The sequence below is a fragment of the Squalius cephalus genome (assembly GCF_949319135.1).
Source record: "Squalius cephalus genome assembly, chromosome: 17".
Classification (NCBI taxonomy): domain Eukaryota; kingdom Metazoa; phylum Chordata; class Actinopteri; order Cypriniformes; family Leuciscidae; genus Squalius; species Squalius cephalus.
In genome coordinates, this window is record NC_137138.1 from 23,802,313 (window position 1) to 23,825,772 (window position 23,460).

Sequence of the window (23,460 nt, forward strand, 5' to 3'; positions counted from 1 at the left end):
CAATGCAAAGCTTCCATAGACATTAAAGGTTCTTCACGGAACCATATGCCAATAAAGAACCTTTATTTTCAAGAGTGTATGTAGGCTGAGAAATAATGTACAGACATTATTATAGGAAATTAATCCATTAATGCACATCCTATTGTTCATATTTTAAGACCGTCTTAATATTTTTAACAATGATTTGATCATCCTATGATATGCATTGGCATTTTATTAAGCGTACGTTAAGCTCTAGTCCTTCTGCTAGAGCTTCATTTGCTTCAGTATTTGCTTGCCTGCAGTGCGGGTTAATGATGCTCTGCCAGTGCTGGAGATCAATTGAAACTGAGGCGATGCGTTCCTGCACCCACCCCAAACAGAAAAATAACACAGGCTCATTGTAAAAACGTAGGCTACCAGTGGCAACGTTTTTGCAAAACGCAAAATACGTACCAATACGTACATATCACTAGCCTGGGAAAACCCAGACAATTTCCGGCAAATTTAGATTTGCTCTGCAAGTAGTCTGGCAAAGAGCCCATTCAAGCCCATTTCCATGGCCTCGAAATCGCGGCACCAATCAGAAACGTTGAGGTGGGCTTTACAAGATGACGTTCGCTCTGATTGGTTTTAGGTCTATCCAATTGCGCCCAGAGGCATTTGAGCGACGTCCACTCCGTTGGTGAAGCGCACCAACTTTTAAATGCATTATTATATTCAAATTGCAAGCACATGAGGACAGTCTCCATGAAAGACCCACTGGCAGATGAACGTGCTACTACATTTCTCTCCGAAACGGTAGGAAATTAAATCAGATTTAATAGAGGATTTTAACTGTGACAAGATGATTGACAGGGCAGTTTACGTGACAGGATGCACACGACAGATCCGTCCGATAAAGATGACGAAGTAGTATGTCCCAAAGCTTGCCTACTTTTTTGCTACACATTCAAAAGTAAATACATTTTATTCACAAAAAGAGTACAGACTTTTGTAGCGTATAGTGTAACTTTGGGACACCGCATATGGCTTTACACGATGCCGATCGCTCTGATTGGTTTTAGGAGTTTTAGGTCTATCCAATTGCGCCCAGAGGCATTTGAGCGACGTCCGTTGGTGACGCCCCTTTGGAAATGAGTTACTAAAGGAGCTTTGCCAGACCATAACTCAGTTACTACTGAGAATGGTCTGGTTTTAACCAGGCTAACATTTCACTGCAGTTTCCAACAGAAATGAACACTAGAGGCAGTAAAACAGCACGCACTTTTAATCGTTTTCATACACAATTATGATTGCGGGGCAGATTATGGATTATAAAGACTTGTTTTCACGCAGCTCCTTGCACAATATTATGACCGCAAAACACTTCTTGCATGATTTGTTAACGCTCGGTAGCTCAACTGGTACAGAATTGTACCTGCAATGCAGAAAGCTCAGGTACAAATCCTGTGAAAGACAAGTCACGATAAAAGAGCTCAACTACAAGAGTTCAAACAACAAGCTAAAATGGCATGGTTACAATTGAGTTTTTATGCCACATTTGATTTTGTTAACACTATTGGGTAGGTTTAGGGTTTAGTGTAGGTGTACGTTATTTTAAAACGTGATGGAGCATTAAGCTTAGCGCCACTCACCTAACATTTCAATTCAGAACTGCGGTGATACATACAAATACGTAATAAAATGTTGCCATATTCACGTTAATCTGTTCCGGAAAAAACTAAACACGCTTTTAGCGCCACCCACTGGAAATTTTACCTTGAAACTGTTGCAAAACGTTTTGCAAAAATGTTGCCACAGGTACGTTTTTCTAATGAGCATGGGCTGATTAGCTCCTAAAGGGACATGGAGCTGAAAAATAAGTCAATGCTTTTGCGTTCTCTTGCAAATGTTTTGCGTTCCCTCGAGAAACTTTGCATTCGCTCGCAAAACCTTTTGAGCTCTTTGCGAGCGTAAGCAAAGTTTTTGTTTTTGTGAGGGAACGCAAAGTTTCTCAGTGGAACGCAAAACATTTGAGAGAGAAAGAAAAGCATTGACTTATTTTTCCTCTCATCTCATATTTTTTTTCTTCACTATGTCCCATTAGGGGCTCCGTATAAGTCTACGGTGAAGGGAGATAAATGCTGCTTCCTTTTCTTCTAGTTTTGATAATGCTCTCACTCACAGACTAGGTTCAGTTTGTGGGTCATGACGTGATGCTAATTTTTTATCCTCTATCTATGAATTTATTTCAAAATATATTAAATTGACTTATTCACATACATACAATGACTTGTTTTGGAGAATGTGTGTATTAAAATGTATTTGGTGTCATTAGTTAAGGTGGTACAATTGTCTTGATATCATAATGAAGAAATCATATTGAAAATGATTTAAATAAAATAAATATTGAGAAAGAAAGCCTTATTAAGTAGTTTGGTAGAATCTTTTGTTATTTATTATTAAAAAAAAGAAAATTAATATTTTTATTAAAAGAAATGCTTCACTTTTTTTGTTGGCAAAATGTGATGCAATCAAGATGTAGAAACCTGTGTGTCAAAATCAATAAGTCACTTAAAATATCAGATCATTTTACTGTTACAACATGGCAAGGTTTTAAAATATGTGATGGAAATCTTTAAAAACTTTATAATTGTAATAATTAAAAAAATATAATATTTGTTTTAAAAGATACAAAATATACACTCATGTATTATACAAAATGTACACATGTATTTTAGGTGTAATGACAATTAATTTACTGGTTATTGAAGTGATTATTAAAATAGCATAAAAGTCAAAACCATATAAGAACTTGGCACGTATTTTAATAACTGAATTAATGTTGTAATCCCTCTGGACATATGATGCCATACAGAGCAAAACTTTTCTTGCCACATTGATTATCATGACTATAAATTGCGTATGCGATCGTTTCGGGCATTTAAAGGGTAATTAAGAGACCATCCAGTGGGAGAAATGACTCTCATGGATATCTAGACTTTAGAAGATCTACAACTAACAAGCCAAGAGCCTAACTTGAACTGACTGTGAAAATCTCCTGTGGGTCGCCTGGAAAGCCATTCAGTGAAAAAAAAGTATACTTTATTGTATTTGTAATATATTCCCTGTTTTAATAGTACATTGCAAATATACTAATAAAAAATGTACTATTTTTAAATATACAAAAAGTATATTAGCAGCATACTTTTGACTATTTTCACAATACAATTTTTAACACACTTTAAAATAATTGTTATTTAGTATATTTTAAAAAAAATATATTTTACAAAAATATACGTGAAGTGAAAGTTCTGTTTATTTTTTATAAGTATATTTATTTGCACTTTTCTTAAATATATTTTATGAATATTTTTTAACTATGCGCTGAAAATGATCATTGTAACAATGCATTGAATACTTTCAAAGTAGCCTACATTATTAAATAACCTGAAATTGTATACTTTGTTAAATTATGGAATTTTTTAAGTGTATTTCTTCATGCTTGCAATTCACTTAATTGCTACTTTCAGAAAGTAGGCTAATAAAACATATGATAAATGCGTTGAAAGGCCACACACAACTCCGTCGGAAGTGCGAGCGGCCATCCAGCCTGGTCTCATTGTTAGGTATTAATCATAGACTGTAAAAAATAGACACGTACAATCACAATCATTTATTTATTGAGAAAATGCCAAAACCGGTACCAAAAGCCGTTCACATGACGATGTGTCGCAGTCCTCTCTGGCAGTATATAATAGTTTTGTATGAGGTAACGTTACAGAGCAGAATTTAATCCATGAAAATGTTAATCCGGTTTCGGTTCGTTGTTCGCTCTGTGAAGGCGCGCGCGCTTCCCCATTTCAAATCTAGTACACCATCTTAAACACGGCATGTCGCAATCTGTGACGAAGCATGCGAGAGCCAATGAGCGTTTGATATCACTGACGTAAAACATGTCGTAACGCATGTTCGGGCGCAATTTTTTAATTTGAATTCACTATGAGCGCGGGATTGACGTTTACGGTCTCTGCTGAGAAGTGGAGATGAAGATCACTGGATAAAGGGCTGAATTTGGATCTGTTTCTTGCAAACAACGTATGGATTCTAAAGATTTGGATTACATCAAGCTAATAAAATTGACGTATTTTGTGAATTTATGTTGTGTTTGTATTATGGGTCTATAGGAGAAAACGCCTTTTGTGTCTCACGGTAAATAAACCAAGTATTACATGGTGCATTTTGTTCTGTTTTTCAATGCTAAAACTTTGTGAGGATTTAATAAACACTGTTTGAGTTCATTATGTGTATCTGTGTGGTATTGAAGTTACATGTTATTTATTGTAATGACCCTGACAAGTGCATTCAGCTTTGGGGAAGAAAGTATATTTTTACTCAAAAATAATATATTTATGGTATATTTCTTGTTTGTTTGGAAGACACTCTTAATTAATTTGTAATGTACTTGTAATACAAAAAAGTATGCTTTAATATAATCAAGCATGAAAATACGCATGTACTAAGTATACTTGAAATTGTCTCAATTTAGCATCAAAAAGTACACTAAATACACTTAAAGTTATACTTTAGTATAATTTAATTATAACTAAAATACACTTAGTACAAAAAAAGAAATATCCAAAATAGCACACTTCAAGTTAACTAATCATTAACACACTTGAAGTATACTGACAATTAGTCTGGCTGCAAGTATACTTAGCATACTTTTTTTTCACTAGGGAAGTCTCTTTCTCCTTCTATGGCCAGACAAATTTGTAAAAGAGCTTTTTCTTCCCTCTTGAACACACGTTACACATGTGATATTCACAGCAGCAGACATCATTTTGTTTTGAGAGTGGATCACTGAACTGGTGTGAAAACAGTACTCATGTTATATCAGTGAGAACATGATAGCGACCATTTATCTCTCTGTTATAAATATATAACATCACAACATTTATTTCCACCAAGGGGTGCATTCATTTTTGGTCAAGATCTTGTATTGACAATGCAAGAGTCGAGCACTCTGTAAAGTCTTCTCCAGCACATCCCAAAGACTTTCAATGAATTTAAGGTCTGGACTCAGAGGTGCTGATTCATGTGTGAAAATGATCCTTAATGCTCCTCCTAACCATTCTTTCACAATATGAACCTTGATTAATCTTGACATTGTCATCCTGGAATATGGCCATGATGTGTCTTCCTACATGGTTGTTTAAGAAATGAAAAGCTACACACTCCATCAATTAGGGTTAGAAGAACTGTTGGCAAACATATAACATGCTAGAAACATAATAATCACTGCAATAATTATCCAATCATAGAGTCTTAAGCATTTGTCTATTTGTAATCCAAACAGCGACTTTTTCATTTGGCTGGGCAGTGTATATAACAGCGGATGACTTTGCCACATTCTTCATAAATAAAACAACAACCATCAGCAGCCAATTCTCCACACAAACAAATCTCAACAGCAAACAAACACACTCTCCCCTCCTTCTCTCCGTTCTCGGAGGCAGAAGTCTCCAAACTGATGCATTCCAATCACCCTACTACCTGCCCTCTTGATCCTATCCCCACTCATCTCAATGAAGCCATTTCTTTTTCATTTGTACCTCCACTCACTCACATCATCAACACATCTCTGCACACTGGTAACTTTCCCACAGTATTTAATCAGGCTCTGATAACCCCACTGCCTAAGAAACCCACTCTAAATCCAGCACTTTTAGAAAACAACATTAATAATACACTTGAGCGAGTCGTGTTCAACCAAGTCTCTACATTTCTCACACAGAACATCTTCCTGGACAACAACCAGTCTGGCTTCAAAAGTGGCCACTCAACTGAGACTGCCTTGCTCTCGGGTATTGAAGCTCTGAGACTGGCAAGAGCAGCTAAAAAATCATAAGTACTCCTCTTGCTGGATCTGTCTGCTGCTTTTGATGCAGTTAACTCTCATGACAATGAGCCTCTCAGGAACTGCACTCCAGTGGTTCAAGTCTCTCAGGTAGGTCCTTCAGGGTGTCTTGGAGGGGTGAGGTGTCTAAGTCGCAACATTTAGCTACTGGGGTGCCTCAGGGCTCAGTGCTTGGACCACTTCTCTTCTCCATCTTCATGTCATTACTAGGATCTGTCATTCAGAAACATGACTTTTCCTTTCACTGCTATGCTTGCTGATGACACAAAACTCTACTCATTCCAGACCAAAGGATCCAACAGTAGTTGATCTCAACCTTTTGGTCAGTCTACACTAAAATGAAATGCCACGCTCAAAATTGCTTAAATCACCTTTCTTTCCCATTCTGACATTCAGTTTGGAGTTCAGGAGATTGTCTTGACCAGGACCACACCCCTAAATGCATTGAAGCAACTGCCATGTGATTGGTTGATTAGATAATTGCATTAATCAGTAATTGAACAGGTGTATCTAATAATCCTTTAGGTGAGTGTATATATATATATATATTAAAGCAATAAGCCCCTTGAAGCCATGTTTTACAGTGAATTTAGAACAGCTAAGGAGCATTGTTAGGCACAACGTGGAGCGGAGTCTAAAACGGTTACTACAGTCTAAAAAAATATAACGTTATAACCATAGACTGTAAAAAAATATGGACGTAGTGTCCGTGACGTCACCCGTAGGTTTCTGAAGATCATTTTTGAAGCCTAAAGTGGGCGGAGCCGGCCGTCGCCATCTTGGCCTTGCGTCACTCCCGGATAACAGAAAATAGGCAAACAGGCGGGGCGTGAGTGGAGCTGAGGAGCTTGGCTATGGCTATCTGAAATCACCTAGCTCGACGTGATCGAGTTAGCTGATGATGTAAAGCCAATTAAACGTTCCTATTTTTGCCCTTCGAAATATTATAATAGTTAAAAGTAGGGCTGCACGATATTGGAAAAAAATTACATTGCGATATTTTTTTTGGCAACGATATATATCGCGATATTGCGAGCCATCAATCCAGGCTAAAGTCAATAATTACCATTCCATGTTATTAATAATTTCTCTATAAGCAAGCTTCATTACAAGTAACAAAAGGCTACTTAATATTTTATTCCAGAAACATATTTCTCTCAGAATTCGGTGAACGTTCTACACAGGACCTAACGTTCTTGGACCCGAAAAATTGTTTTCTGTGCTGATTCAGTGACGCGTTCATGTAAACGGCACCTAGAACCAACAAAAGTAATGATTAATAATATGTAAAATATTACAATGAGACATTTTAATTGTTTATTAATAAACAAGTGTTTTCTGTTGACAATACTGACTCGCGATCTTCGCAGCAGTGTTCGGGAGAAATGCACTTTTCATACAGATTTTTTTTTTTTAATGGTTCTGTTTAAAAGTAGAGATTTCTGTACATAATAGTTATATTTTTATTTTTTTTACTATTATTATTATTATTTTTAGGTGTGTGAGGCGAGTAGGCTACCTTTTATGCTTAGTTTCGGTTCATGGATGATAGCTTAATCTCCAGTTCAGGCGCTGGCTGCTATAATTAATTTTTATTTATTAGGCTAAATCCAGGAAATTGTATAATGAAATACTGATTAAAATTAAGATACAATTAATACAAAACGAAATTCGTTTTAAAGAAAGGCTTTGTGATTTCTGTTTGAGGTCTCTGTTAAAGTTTTAAAGCAGTCTTTTAGTGCGGCTTTCATAACCGCGTCCGTAATGTCACGTAACATTGTTTTTTCCTCATAAATGCGAAAACGAAAAATAAACGACTTTTTTTTAAAAAAGACAACCATCCACAACTTTATAATACTTCAGCAAAGTAGCCTACCTCTTTTTGGTCAACATCCTCCTTTTTGTAGACGAAATAGGCTAGTAGTAGTCCTAAATAGCTGATTTTGACTTTTTTGCGGCGGATCCTCTTCGTCGCGCATTTTTAGCTATAGGATGCCAGTGAATGTTGGCTGTGAGCGGTGAGCGCGGCACAGCGAACCAATCACTGTGCAGGCACGCGGAACGCGTATGTCACCCCAGCAAAAAGCCATACAACAAACTCGTGTTTACTGTGTGCTACCGTTCTCTTACACTATGGTACTAACGTTACCCTTCACATCGCATGTTCCGGCGATGTGACTATCGCTCATTCGCACATCGCGATGTCGATGTTAAAACAGAATATCGTTCAGCCCTAGTTAAAAGACATGGCTACAAGTGAGACTGTGTATTACTTCGAGAGTGTTTGTGTATGAAGGTGATTTATGTGCACATGTCAGTCACTCTTTCATGGTCCGTCAGCGCGGCATCGCTCAAGTTCGTAGAGAGCTTATTCAGTCCATTTTAAATTCTGATGTTGGCCGTCTCTCAAATGGGTTATGGTTTAACCGTTAAACCATAGATATATTGCCTTTGAAGTGCAAGTAAATGTGCTAGAAAATACGCGCTCATTCATGTGCATTTATTGCACGGACGGAAAAGCGCCGACGCCTGCATGATTTCATCTGACGGTAACTTACATAAGCATATTATAATCCATCTGTTCCGTGAGAGCAGAACGAACGAGCATTTATTGACGTTTTAAATTTGAAAACCCCAAAAAGCAACGAAATTGCCAGACATCCATTAGTGCATGTTCACAGAGGAAAACAACTGAAATACAGCGCTGGTTTTTCTCTCGAACGATAACGACGGAATCCAAAGACGTGGGCTTTGTAACGTTACCCAAGTATTAAATTGTATGAAATAATAATCCCGAAAAAAAGCACAAACACTGCAGAGATGGCAAGTTCAGCAGCTAACATTGCTGAGGTGAAGTGACGGCTAGTAACAGCAGACAAACGGCTAGCACTGACAGCGGCAATCCATCTGTCACTCAAGTAGCTTGGCCACACCCTTAAATTTAAATATTAATCAACTAAACGGACGAGTTAAAAAATAATTCACCCCCCTCACAGTTGTTATGAAGGGCAAAATGAGCAGTATAGACCAAATCCACATACAGACACCAGGCTTTAAACACGTTTTTTTCTGCTGTAAAATTTGGCATTTTAACATGGAGGAGATACAGATTTGACTCACTTCTGACAACAGCCTCAAGCGGCCAGTCAACGAATTGCAGTTTAACTCACTTCCGTGTTGGTTTCAAGAGAGAGATGGGGAGGTTGCCGCTTGGTTATAACACATTTATTCCTCCGCCAAGCAATGTAGTTCCAAATAGGTTACCAAGCAACACATGCAGCAACTGGTAGCAACAAAGAATCACAAATGGCAGTTGCGCAATAATACTAATGTAATGAGGTCACAGGTGTATGTTGGTTGAGTAATTTACAACGGCTTCGAACGCGGCTCAACCAATCAGAATCAAGGACCGGAACTATCCTTTTTATAATGGATGGATTATCTCGGCAAAGAAGAAGTGCTCACTTACACAGATTTAGACAGATTTGTGAACAATATTTGAGAGAAATAGGTCTTTTGTGTACATAGAATAAGTCTTAGATCTTTGAGTTCAGATCATGAAAAATGGGGGCAAAAACAAAAGTGTTGATTTTAGAATTTATATATTATATATATATATAACCAATGAACAAAAACAGTTCTGGCACACAAACTGTTCTCGCACAGCACAGACAAGCGTTCCAGCATTCTGTCACATTTTCCCTGTCTGTTCCTTTTCTTCTGTCGGCCTCTCTTGGCTGCTGAGCTTTTCTGTGTCAGTGGCAGCTTGATTTTCCACAATGCGACAAGTCCTCCACTGCAAAAGCGAAAGATTTCCCCAAGTGTCTGTAACAGACTAAGCCGATTGTCTCCATGTGTGGCCTGTGTCAAATCACTCTGAATTCCAGCTCTGTCGCAGCTGGATGCAGCCACTCCTGTCTTTATTCCTCCCCCTCGCAGGTAATCTCTCGCTATTTAAACTTAAATTGATAGTTTTGCTCCATCGCAATGTGCATGGCAGCGAGAGAGTAGTGTTAAAGTTTTAGCTTAGGTAAGCTTATGTTGTATAGGCTTCAAGATCTTAGAGTTTTTCCTGCCAGAATCGGCTTTGGGTTGTTTGCTGAGGGTTTGAGGGGCTTTTCTATTCTTCTTAAAGCTTCTTCGGCAAGATTTGTATTGTGTAAAGTACCATACAAATACATTTTAACTGAATTACTTTGCTGTTGTCATCACTTGGCACAACTGTGAATTATGTCAGTCAACATTTGCAGCTATGATCCAAAATCTAGTGAGCTGGCTAGGCAGCAGCTTAAAGCATCATAGGCATGCTTCCTTCATGAAGTGCTGTATATGCTGCCTTCTGTGTACACTACACCGTTTTCAACTAAAAATGGCAAACTTTTTATGCGTTTTTTTGGCCATTCATTTACATGACAATGGCGTTTTGGGGGCTTGAAAACGAGTTTCAGGCCCTGTTTACACGAGAACGCTCGCGGGTGAAAACGTAAAAATATTTTATCAGATGTGCCTTTCGTTTAGACGGCGATGGCGTTTTTTGGGGCTTAAAAACGCAAAAAAGTGAAACCACCCACCAGAGTGGAAATCTTAAAAACGCTCCACCGTCGCGTTCCCATCTAAAGGGTAAAAACGCAAAAGTCTGCTAGACAGTGAAGTTGTGTGGCAGTGCTTCACATTGCCACCTAGCCGCCTGGAGAGCACACTACATCGAATTTCACACACTTTTGCATCACCATATGCACGCAGATTTCCCCCCCATAACGCCCGTCTAAACGCAGAATAAAAAGTGATAACGCAACGCCACTTTTGCGTTTCTCTTCAGATCGTTTCCGTGTAAACATAGCCTCAAAGTGCAAGTTTTTGAAAACTATATCATTATCGTCTACATTACAAAAACACAACTTTGTGAAAACGGTGACGTCATGCGCATGAGAAAAAAAACGTTGTCGTGTAAATGTAGCTTAAGACAGAGTAGCATGCAGGGGTGCGGGAAGTAGGGGTGCTGTTTTTACAGGATTGTAAATGTAACGCAAATTTCTGTTCATTTACATTTATTAATGTTTAGTATTTAGAAATGTATTTGTAATAAACACTTTAAGTAGGCACTTTATTTTAAGTTAAAGTAAGTGGGCACTTTAAGTGGGCTATAAACTGTTGCAATGTGTGTAAAAAGAATTTCTCCGCTCTACTCCTGAAACATATGTTGTGATTCTCCTTCAGGCGATGCTATATGTTCTTCCACTGTACGGCTTCCTGGTTGGCTAGTCCGTGTCTTTCCCCTGTCTGTGTTGTCTCCACCCTGGCAAGGTTCGATCCTCCGCATGGACCTTCCATATGTAACTTAATACTGCCCTCTGGCCAGTCCATATGTGTAACTCCTCATACTATCTCCCTAGAGGGCAGTGTGGTCTCCGTAGCATCCCTTTCCAGTTGGAATAGGCACGCTTTCCCAGTGTTATCCAATACTCTCACTGTATGGGTAAGTAGGAACAGCAGTGATCGATTTTCTCTGTGTAAAGCCCTGTCTTTCTTCCACCACAGTGGTGCGGCATCTTTCTTCCACCATGATCAGGCGGGTTACACGGGTGAAGGCACAGCGTTTGTGGCGTTTTTCTTAGGGATCCCAATTCATCAGTCACTGAAGTAACATGTAGTGACTGACTGAATGGGAACATCTAGGTTACCTATTGTAACCCCCGTTCCCTGAAGGAGGGAACAGAGACGATACGTCCCGTCGCCACAATCCCTGGGCTCACCGATGAACGACCGGGCTCGAAAACTTAGTGAGTGTCTCTCTGCACACTTCCTATATACCCGCAGCACGGGGTGTGCTTCCCGATGCAAATCTCACTCAAAGTGCTTCTGTTTCTGTTAATACTCGAAGGTGATAGCGCTCTCGTCAATCACTGACGTAACGTCTCCGTCCCCTCCTTCAGGGAACAGGGGTTAGGTAACCTAGACGTTCTATTTGTACAATGTTGAACTTTCACTTATGAGTGTTGGTGGGTTATTATGCATTAGACCATGTGTCCACCAAAACATTTTTTTTATCTGAGGCCAGCGTATTTTTTTCCAGTGTTTTCAATGCAAGCGCATTGCATATTTAAAAACAGCAGCAGCGTGACGAAGCACTGAGAATCTATTTTCTGCTAAGCACAGAAATGCTTTTTACCTGGTCGTAGAGAGTTAAAAAAATGTTTAACTTTGGGTAAAACTGTTCTGTTTTGGCTTAGTTTTGTGCTCCCAGTTCCTGTGTTCATTTCCTGTCATCCTTAGTTGAGCTAGTTTCCTAGTGTGTGCTTATATGTTACCATAGTAACCTATTGTGTCCACCTGCCCATTGTTAACTTACTGGTTTAGTCCTGTGTATATATATACCGCCGGTTTAGTTCAGTCTCTTGTCGGCTCTGGTTAGCACTAAGTTTGGTTTTCTGTGTCTGTTTTGATTTATTAATAAAGATGAATTTTTGGAATTTAATTTTCTCCTTCGTGTGATTGAACCACAACGTAACAAAAATGCAGCGTTCATCACTGTCACTTTTTTTTTCTTTTTTCGTAACTGTCACTTTTTACCCAATCTCACTAACCCTAACCCCAAACATTTGAAACAGTAGTGTACAAATAAATGCCAGACATAGCAATTCAGTATGCAATCTAAGAAATGTCTGTTAAAATAGAGCCCAGTTTGTATTGTGTTACAATAAGGAATTTACAGTAAGGAATTTTCCATATTGATTTTGCCCATATTTTGAATTACGCATTGCATTGTATTGTGTATTATGGTTAAAGGAAATGTCTGTATAATAGTCTGGCAAAAAATTATCAATACCTTTTTTGGTTTTTCTACAGCCTGACTGTATATAATGCAATGTCTAAGAAACAGATAGCACACCATAATGATCTACAAGACATAGTTTGAATGATCAAGCGGAGCTAATTGTAGAAAAATGTGGAGAATAACAAGAAATGCTTAGATATCATCAATATAGTGCTGTCTTGTAACTATTGCATGTGAATGACTGGTTCTGCTGTCAAAATCTCAGCGCAGAGGAGCCATACATTATACATGCCATAGCCCACAGCCACACTAGACATGATGAATAACCCACCAGGGATTACGGCACTAGGGTTGTTATTATTATAGCAACTGTGCCAAAAGGTCATTGCTACTGATTTCTTGAAAATAAATTTGATAAGATATCTGGACACTGGAAGCATTACATAATTATACTGTATTAGTAAATGAAAAGAAATTCATTGTGAAATGTTCGTTATGCAAGCCTTGTTATTAGGGGTGCACTATTAAACCAGTTAGACTCATTAGTGTGCTTATCTAACAGGGTTCCTCAGGCTCTTCCAGCAGTCATCCAACTAAATCATAAATGCAGTCCAGACTGAATGGGAATCATTAAAGTTATTTTTTGTTTCATTTAAGTTTAAGCTTTTTATTTCTCCTAAAATTCCTTTTCCTAAAATACAATTACACACAAATGTTTTAATGAATCATCATAACTCAGATCATTTGTGAGCACATGAAGTGGATGAGAAATGTTTGAAATCACTTTCAGAATTATTTTTTTCTTTTCTTTTTTTCAGCTGATGAACGATTAAAAGATTGACCAATCAGAATCTACATTAAAGAGATTGGGGATTTAAAGCAGCAGAAAACATGGGCATCACAAAATACCAGACTTTTAAGTCGTTCAGAACACAGCAAACTCATGCAGAAAAAATGAACATTGTTGCTAGGAAACCCATGACAATTGAAAATAATGTGTTCTAAAATATCCTCTGACTTGATGGAATCTGAAGTCTGAAGTTAGTCTGTGCCCATCATCTGACTGCCAAATATCTGCAGACTAGCTTTTCTGACTTTCGGCAACTAGCGTCAACTTGTCTAGACTACAAAAATCTGGACAAAAGTTGTGTAGTGTTCTTGGTGTGAATGGGCCTTATTTGGTATTTGCACATGTGAAATTCATGTATTCTTTTTTTTTAAGCCACACACCAAACCGACATCAGAGAACTAGCGACAAAGAAAACCGAACAGTCCAAACGATTCCAAACGGTTATTTCGTTATGAAAATATTTGCGTATGGGAATGCTCAGGTAAGATGAAGATGTAAAATTAGACGAGCCATTTGTGTGTGCCCTTTTGACTTTGACTGACTGCACTGCCCACAATTGTGTCATAATTTACTCACCCTCAAGTTGTTCCAAACCTGTATGAGATTCTCTCTACTGCTGAAGAATGTTGACGGTAGTCATTGATTTCCATAGTATTTTTTTTTCCTACTATGGAAGTCAATGGCTACCGTCAACTGAGTAAGTAATGAAAACATTTTGGGGTGAACTACTATCCCTTTAACAAGCCCAATTGGCCAAAAATCAGCCAATGGGGTCCTTTTAGTGCTGCAAAAACTGAGCTGACAGATACTCAACGATGGCCCAACTTTGACTGACAGCTGACTACTGGCTTGGTGTTAACGGACAGTAGAAACCGGATTAAATAGTTTGGGAAGAATAGTTATACAATTTCAGCAGGGACGCAAATAGTTGGGAATTGAACCAAATGAAACTAAAATTGCATTAAATCTCACACTGATGATGCCTAGTTTTTAATTAAGATGTGTTTTGGTTTATCAGATCACTATAGACAAAGGAGACACATTCCCATTTACACCTTATGTTTTAATCTGTCTCTTTTGTCCACTTTCAACCACTTCTGTCCTGATTTCTTCGAGGGAAGGGCCTATAGGCGGGTAAATGTATGGGTTTTTCATATCTTTTGATCTAATGCACGAAATAAGCTTGAGTAATTTACATATGAACGCACGGGCAACGGAAAAACATACGGAGAGCATCAGCTTTCGTTTCAGCTCTGACAGCCACAAGATCACACCGAACACTGAGAGATCAGGAATGGTAAGAGAATATTGTGCTTGGTTTTCATCTTCAAAAAAACTTGGGTCTTCAGCTGAAAAAGTTTAAATCCCGTCTGGCTAGCGCGCTTCCCATAATATTTACGTCAGTGGGTGGAGAGAAGGCTGTATGACTGTTTGAACGTATTCGACCATATGAATGTTTACGCTACGAAAGCAATTCGGTCGAATGTGTTTTCAACTACCTCTGGAAGTGGAGAAGCTTTTGAGAAGCTCAAAACGTTTTAGACCCCATTTACACCTGTATTTAGTGTCGTCCACCTGTGTTCTGATCAACAAATCGCATCTCAATACCAGGTGTAAACAGGGCCTAAATGCCTTTACCAAAAAACTCTAAATGGCTTTATGGGATGAAACGGTAGTAGCAAAAGTGAACAGACTTTGGGTGTGCTATCTGAGGCTGAGACTATATGTGAGCCATGGAGAAATGTAACAAAATCATGATGTGTGTGTGCCTAGAAGGGCGAGAGAACGTAACGCAGCGCTGAGCGCCACACATCTGCCTGGTTCTCCAGTGGGCTGAGCTGTCGCCAACCAAGCACCTGTACTTGTCCTGTCATTCCCAGCGAGCAAAACGAAGTGCCCAGGAGAGAAACACCAACACATTAATGTCAGGGGAGAAACAGAGAAACACTCGTAGCTCTTCAAGACTAAGAAGGAGATAGGCAGGATTTGAGATGACAACAACCAAAAAACAACCTGGGTGCTGAAGAGGAGGGGAGAGAGAACGGGGAAGGGGAATTGGGGGGATGCTGCAAGAGGGAGGGAGGGATGGAGACACAGAGAGAGGAGGGTAAGATGGAAAAGGGAAAAAAACGGAGAGAGAACAGCAAGTCAGAGCGGCACAGAGGCAGACTGAGGTAGAGCAGGAGCTGAAGACGACACTCCATCCCGCAACCATGACAACGGAGGCAAGCGCATGCCAAGCCCCCCGTACCCTCGCACCACCGATAAGGGGGCTGTGAACCTCGATGGACACAGGGAACGACTGCAAAACACATTGAAGCACTGAAAACCTGGAAATATCCTTTTTTTCAGCATCGATTAGTTCTTTTCCTGTGCTTTCACCTGGTGAGATGTGTTGAATTGCTGCTCATCAGGGTGGGCTGAATCCGGATCAAAGCGAACAGCTGGAAACCACACGCTGGAGCCTTATCCACTGTGACCCATCAATGGAGTCCCTGAGGTGGGCTTAATACCGCTCAATGCCTCTCCTACGGAGCAAACGACCAGGCGCAATGCCAGCAGGCTTGAAGACAGATTATTCTTGAAATTTGCCTGTGAGATTGAAGAGACAAAACATGTAAGCCAGATGATGCCCGGTGAGTGCGCATTCCTAATTTTGCATGTGGAAAAAATTGTATCATTTGGAAAAGTATAATAATTTTAACATGTTGCTGAAGGTGCAGTGAGATCAGTGGAGAGAAAAAACATCAGTATCCACATCAAATGTATTCGCTACTATCTGTGACTTTGAACAGGGTTGACACAGAAGATGCGAGAATGTATCAAGAAAATGTTATCGTAAAGGATGAGAATGAACAGTTTATACCAGTGAGTGGCTCTGTCAGAAAATTGACTGCAAAACTGATTTGTAGAAAGGGTTTCTATACTAATAGCTAAGACTATTGTAGCATTCAGAAAATGGTTAAGCACTATCTTAGAAAAAACACTGTGTTGTCGAAGCACACAAACACATTTAAGTGTGGCAGCCGTCTGCGACTGTCAACAGGTTATTAAGGCTTTAATGAATCTCCCACAGCGATGTTTGATGGCTTGTCCTCACGAAACAGTACCATGTGTCGCCATGACTTGCTTCTGATATAATTAACAGGACACTGAACTTAGCCACATATATATGTATTAAATGTTTAATGGGAATATCAGAGAGTTTGCATGTCCTCATTCATAAGCATTACATTTAAATACACTCAAAAAAAGAATGTGTTGGCTCAACAAAAAAAAATTAACGCAATTTTTTTTTTTAGTTATGACAACATTGAGTGAATTTACATTCAACCAACAAGCTACACTGAGTTAGAGGAACCTAATAATTTGTAGCAAAAACACAATTTTTTAAGTTGATTACTCAAAAAAATGAAGTCGGTCCAACTTCCAGAGTTGTAGCCCTGGAACCAATCCATCTTAACTATTTCAGTCCAAATCAACTGCTATCATAGCTAACTAACTTATTTAACATGCACATTTAATGAACAAGTAAGATATTGATTAGTCTTGCTTATATAATCAATGTGGTGTTTACCTTCATGTATCTACTCTTCAGGACAATGGTAACCACAAAAACTTCAACATTACAGAAACTCTTTTAAATGTCAAACATAACAGCATTAAACACTAATAAGTCTTTCCCTTCACTAAAAACAAATAAATGAACACTCAATTTCAACATTTATTCTCCTTATCCAGTCATATGCAAAGCATGCTGGGAACTAGAAATCCACTGCCTATAATTCCGAAGTTATCAAGACAGTTTCATTAAGTTACTACAACCTAATAATAAAAAAAGCCAATTAACGCAGAAATTTGAGTTTAAATTACAGACGATATTAAGTTGATTTAATGATCAACATTATTATGTCAACAGAAATTTACAAAATAATGTTTGCAACTTAAAAGGTTTAATTAAAACAATAAATTAGAATTTTAAACTTGCAACCATGCATTTATTAAAGTTGTGCTAACAGGTCCCATGAATTACTTTTTAGAGACTAAATATAATTTAAAGTAAATTTGAGTGAAATTTTGGTTTCACTTTTTTTAAGGTGTCATCGTTACAGTGTAATAATTACACAAAAATGTACTGAATAATATTAATTATAATATATGTGTGTGTGTGTGTGTGTGTGTGTGTGTGTGTGTGTGACATTAAAATAAAACTATTTAATTTAAAAAATGTAAATGATAAAATAAAATTAATTAATTAATTAAAATTTAATTTAAAATTTTGTAATTGGTTAAATTTTTTTGTTATTCAGAAGTATGATTTATTATTGGAAGCAACATTTTTAAAGAAAATGATTAAAATAATAATAAAAAAAAAAAATAAATAAAAAAAAAACAATCAGAAAACAACAACAAATATTTTCAGGCACAAAGCATCATTTCCTGACAATGGCCCAGTAAGGCCAATAAGGAAAACATCAAGATTTCTTGACAGCATTACAAAAGTGGTAGTGGATGTTTTGCAGGTTTAATTTAAAGTGAAAATATTATCAGGCATGAAAATAGTTCAGCATGAAGTAGGTTACAGGCATGCTGGTCACAGGTGTGCTCTGATGTACTTGACTTCATTTTCATATTTCATGCTTCGATCAACTTATGTGTAAATAACATTTAAGGCTGCTTTCGCAAATCTCTTATTATATAACATCATGTGCGTCAGCATCTTTAGAGTTCATTCCTGAACAAAGACTCTTCCTTTTTCACCTGCTTTTTACCAAGAGTTAATAGCATTGTTTTTGTTCTGTTCTCCATATGAAAGGTTTCCATGAATATCTCATAAACTTGAAACTGTAAAACACAGCAACAGGGTGCAGACACAAACGCTTAATTATCACTCAAAGTGTGCTTGATAATTGGATCATTACTGTTAATTGTGCTTGCATTAAAATTATAAAGCCATTTCTAACACAACCGGAAATGGTGCACCCGTATACACTCTAGGGGAGAGAGCCCGGCCCACCAAAACCTTCTCCCTGGTCCCTATGAATGGACAGCTCTGAACAAATTTCACTATTTGTCACTATATATATATGTCAGCAGGTTCACTATAATCATAGAAAGAAATGATAAAAAAAAATCATAAAATAGGTAATACAATCATTAATTTATCTCATTGGAAATGTAAGGGTGAGTTGAGTGCATTGCATTATGGTATGCAATATTCCACTTATACAGAATAAGTTGTATGCCATTCTGAATACATTCCTCTTTTTTTTGTGTTTAGTGTAGTAGTCAAATTAGTGAAAAAATCTGTATTTTTATGGTACAGTGGTACTGATGACAAGTAATGGTACTGTGATGCCTCCTGGGATCATATTAGTGTCAGCTAAGGGATATATAGGCCCCAAAATGATCCTATTGTATCCCAGATGAATTATTCCAACCAACCATCCGACATCACCTGCTGTCAGCTGCATCCTGATGTCAGTATATCCTTACACCAATTGAATAAGGCCAGTCTGGTTAACGACCCTGTTCTGTGGTGAGAACCGTCTTGTCTGAGTCATTTTAACAAAGTGGCGTTCAGGATTTACATAGACAAGCCCTCTCGTCCACCATTATTGATGCTCTGTGAAAAACAGCAGTGATTGTGACGCAGTTCGGCTCTATAGGGTTAACAGTGATCAGTACAGAAGGGGGGGGGGGGGGGGGATTTCTATGCTGTGGAATTGCTAACCGGCTCACCCACACTCTAGTAAACAGCAGCCTGTCCCTAATTAGTGTTTCGAACTGAATGTCTGTGTCGTGTGTGGGCTCCAGTCTCAAAAACACATTCAGTGTTATGGCCGGCTGAAGCTTTTACCTAATACCAACTACACTAATGCTGTCTGCATTTCTGTGGCTGTATACCTTTCTTTCCCCTGCAAGCCCCACAATCCTGACATGTAAAGGGCCAGGTATCATCATTTAGGGTGCCATTTGGGGTCCGTTCTTTCATGACACAAAGAGTTTTGACTGTTAAGTAGAAGTCTGCTGCAGAGCTTGCCCCAGTGCTGGCTCCACAGAGGCGCGCACCGAGGGAGCATATCAAGCGCAAAGGGGGCACTCATGAGCACACTTCTAAAACCTGAAATGACAAATGGGACACCCTACAGTCTCGTGGACTTCATGATCTTGTGCACGTGGTGGCCATGCATGTGAAGTGTGGCATTTAGGACAGGGCCATTGAGTGCGGTTGGACGTGCTATTTTTCATAAATAAAAGTTCTCAAATCAGCACAGTTTTTGAGTCTGCGACTTGTGTGCTGACAATAGGAAGTTCAGATACGACCTCTACAGTCACGTCAATACAGACAGGAAGTTCAGATACGACCTCTACAGTCACGTCGATATAGACAGGAAGTTCAGATACGACCTCTACAGTCACGTCAATACAGACAGGAAGTTCAGATACGACCTCTACAGTCGCGTCGATATAGACAGGAAGTTCACATACGACCTCTACAGTCACGTCAATACAGACAGGAAGTTCAGATACGACCTCTACAGTCGCGTCGATACAGACAGGAAGTTCAGATACGACCTCTACAGTCGCGTCGATATAGACAGGAAGTTCAGATACGACCTCTACAGTCGCGTCGATACAGACAGGAAGTTCAGATACGACCTCTACAGTCACGTCGATACAGACAGGAAGTTCAGATACGACCTCTACAGTCGCGTCGATACAGACAGGAAGTTCAGATATGACCTCTACAGTCACGTCAATACAGACAGGAAGTTCAGATACGACCTCTACAGTCGCGTCGATACAGACAGGAAGTTCAGATATGACCTCTACAGTCGCGTCGATACAGACAGGAAGTTCAGATATGACCTCTACAGTCACGTCGATATAGACAGGAAGTTCAGATACGACCTCTACAGTCACGTCAATACAGACAGGAAGTTCAGATACGACCTCTACAGTCGCGTCGATATAGACAGGAAGTTCACATACGACCTCTACAGTCACGTCAATACAGACAGGAAGTTCAGATACGACCTCTACAGTCACGTCGATATAGACAGGAAGTTCAGATACGACCTCTACAGTCACGTCAATACAGACAGGAAGTTCAGATACGACCTCTACAGTCGCGTCGATATAGACAGGAAGTTCACATACGACCTCTACAGTCACGTCAATACAGACAGGAAGTTCAGATACGACCTCTACACTCGCGTCGATACAGACAGGAAGTTCAGATACGACCTCTACAGTCACGTCGATACAGACAGGAAGTTCAGATACGACCTCTACAGTCGCGTCGATACAGACAGGAAGTTCAGATATGACCTCTACAGTCACGTCAATACAGACAGGAAGTTCAGATACGACCTCTACAGTCACGTCGATATAGACAGGAAGTTCAGATACGACCTCTACAGTCGCGTCGATACAGACAGGAAGTTCAGATATGACCTCTACAGTCGCGTCAATACAGACAGGAAGTTCAGATACGACCTCTACAGTCACGTCGATATAGACAGGAAGTTCAGATACGACCTCTACAGTCACGTCAATACAGACAGGAAGTTCAGATACGACCTCTACAGTCACGTCGATATAGACAGGAAGTTCAGATACGACCTCTACAGTCACGTCAATACAGACAGGAAGTTCAGATACGACCTCTACAGTCGCGTCGATATAGACAGGAAGTTCACATACGACCTCTACAGTCACGTCAATACAGACAGGAAGTTCAGATACGACCTCTACAGTCGCGTCGATACAGACAGGAAGTTCAGATACGACCTCTACAGTCGCGTCGATATAGACAGGAAGTTCAGATACGACCTCTACAGTCGCGTCGATACAGACAGGAAGTTCAGATACGACCTCTACAGTCACGTCGATACAGACAGGAAGTTCAGATACGACCTCTACAGTCGCGTCGATATAGACAGGAAGTTCAGATACGACCTCTACAGTCGCGTCGATACAGACAGGAAGTTCAGATATACGACCTCTACAGTCGCGTCGATACAGACAGGAAGTTCAGATACGACCTCTACAGTCACGTCGATATAGACAGGAAGTTCAGATACGACCTCTACAGTCGCGTCGATACAGACAGGAAGTTCAGATACGACCTCTACAGTCGCGTCGATACAGACAGGAAGTTCAGATACGACCTCTACAGTCGCGTCGATATAGACAGGAAGTTCAGATATGACCTCTACAGTCGCATCAATACAGACAGGAAGTTCAGATACGACCTCTACAGTCGCGTCGATACAGACAGGAAGTTCAGATACGACCTCTACAGTCGCGACAATATAGACAGGAAGTTCACATACGACCTCTACAGTCGCGTCGATACAGACAGGAAGTTAAGATACGACCTCTACAGTCAAAGCACAGGGGGCACAGACAGTTCAGACACGGCACCTGTGGCCGTAACAGAGGCATCAGGAGAAACAGTGAGTTCAGAGATTGCCGCCACCTCAGGAGAAACAGGCGTGGTGTGTATATCTTAAACACACAAAATGGTGGCAGCCATCACAGGGAGAACAGTAGCCAAAAAATCTACCTCCGAGTTAGGTAGTAGCTAGTAGTTAGGTAGTAATCTACCTCCGAGTTAGGGCTGCAGCTCCGATTTAGGCGGCACTAGCGAAGGCCTCGGGATGCCTGCAACTCACGCCGATGTCAGCGGCGGATCCCCCACACTGGGTACCAATCTTCTCCGCCACGACATGGGGGGTCCAGCGGTCGGAATGGTACCGGCAGATGGTGCTGTCTGCAGTCACAGCGGCCGTCGAAGCTTGGCCCGTAAACAAACCCCAAACTCAAACAAACTGTGGATCCTCCTCCACTTCCCCTACAGTTTAGGGAGATCCACACAGCCGCAAAGCGAGGTCAATATACTGATCCAGGGTCCAGCCGGTATATTCCTCCGGCATCTGTTGGGCGATGTTGTCATCAAGCCTGCTCAAAAACAGTCCATTTGCTGGGCGTCATCTAATGGCGCGAGATGGCAGCACGCCAAAAAATCCATTTCTGGTTAGTCATTCTGTCACGTGTGAATGATCAGGCAGGGTGGCGGATCTCAATGCAGAAATACTTTAATAAAACACATAGGGAAACACTAGGAACAAGTCACACACATAACAGCCACAACAACTGACAAAACACAAGTGAAACACAATCACTATATATACACAGGATGGGAAGACTAACTTAACAAGATAACAAGGAGGCGTGGTAAATGGGAAACACCTGGGGAAGCTAATCAACATGAAAAACTACAAAGAACTACAAAACATGTCACAAGACAGAAAATAACAAAAGAGTTCACGAACACACAGGGAATACATGACAGTGTAACAAATATGTTATAACAATGTGAACAGAATTTCGAAAAAACCTGCTTGGTCTGATGGTCTTGGCCCAGTTCTCCTTATCTGCTCTTATCATTGCAGCAGCCCTCACTCGTATTTTCAATCAGTTTTGCTTCACTGCAGAAATGGCCATGGTTTGGAAACTATTAACTGTGCAGCCCTTATTCAAAGATGGTGATATGGTAGAATCGAACTCGGACTATTGTTCGAATCGAACTATTGTTTTACAACAATAGAACATTTGTCATCTCACCCATTGGTTGTCATATATCAAGATCAATTTTAGCCTCCACAATTTTTTTTAATCTATATCAATAACATACAACAAATATGTATTTAGCTGGCCTAACAGAACTGATGTTTACAGTAATACATTACAAAAACAGTACAGTAACTGGATCGATTGCATCTGATCTTTATTTTGCATCACATTGCAAAAGGGCTATTTACACTTAGTCATACTTAGAAATCTGATTATTAAAAAGCCAAAAATAAATGTGATGAAAGATGCATTCGAGACAGATTGATATTCATGTGGTTATACAATCAATCGAAACGTATAAAGAGAGAA

General features: G+C 39.5%; 1 protein-coding gene across 1 annotated transcript in view; it reads left to right on the top strand.

The window, feature by feature from the left end:
• The first annotated feature begins 15,505 nt into the window (after nt 1–15,505).
• Nucleotides 15,506–23,460, top strand: part of trpc5b (transient receptor potential cation channel, subfamily C, member 5b) — a 51,385-nt gene continuing 43,430 nt past the window's right edge. The window contains exon 1 of the mRNA XM_079898291.1: nt 15,506–16,142. The gene's annotated coding sequence lies outside the window, so the exon portion shown is untranslated. The remainder of the gene's footprint in view (nt 16,143–23,460) is intronic.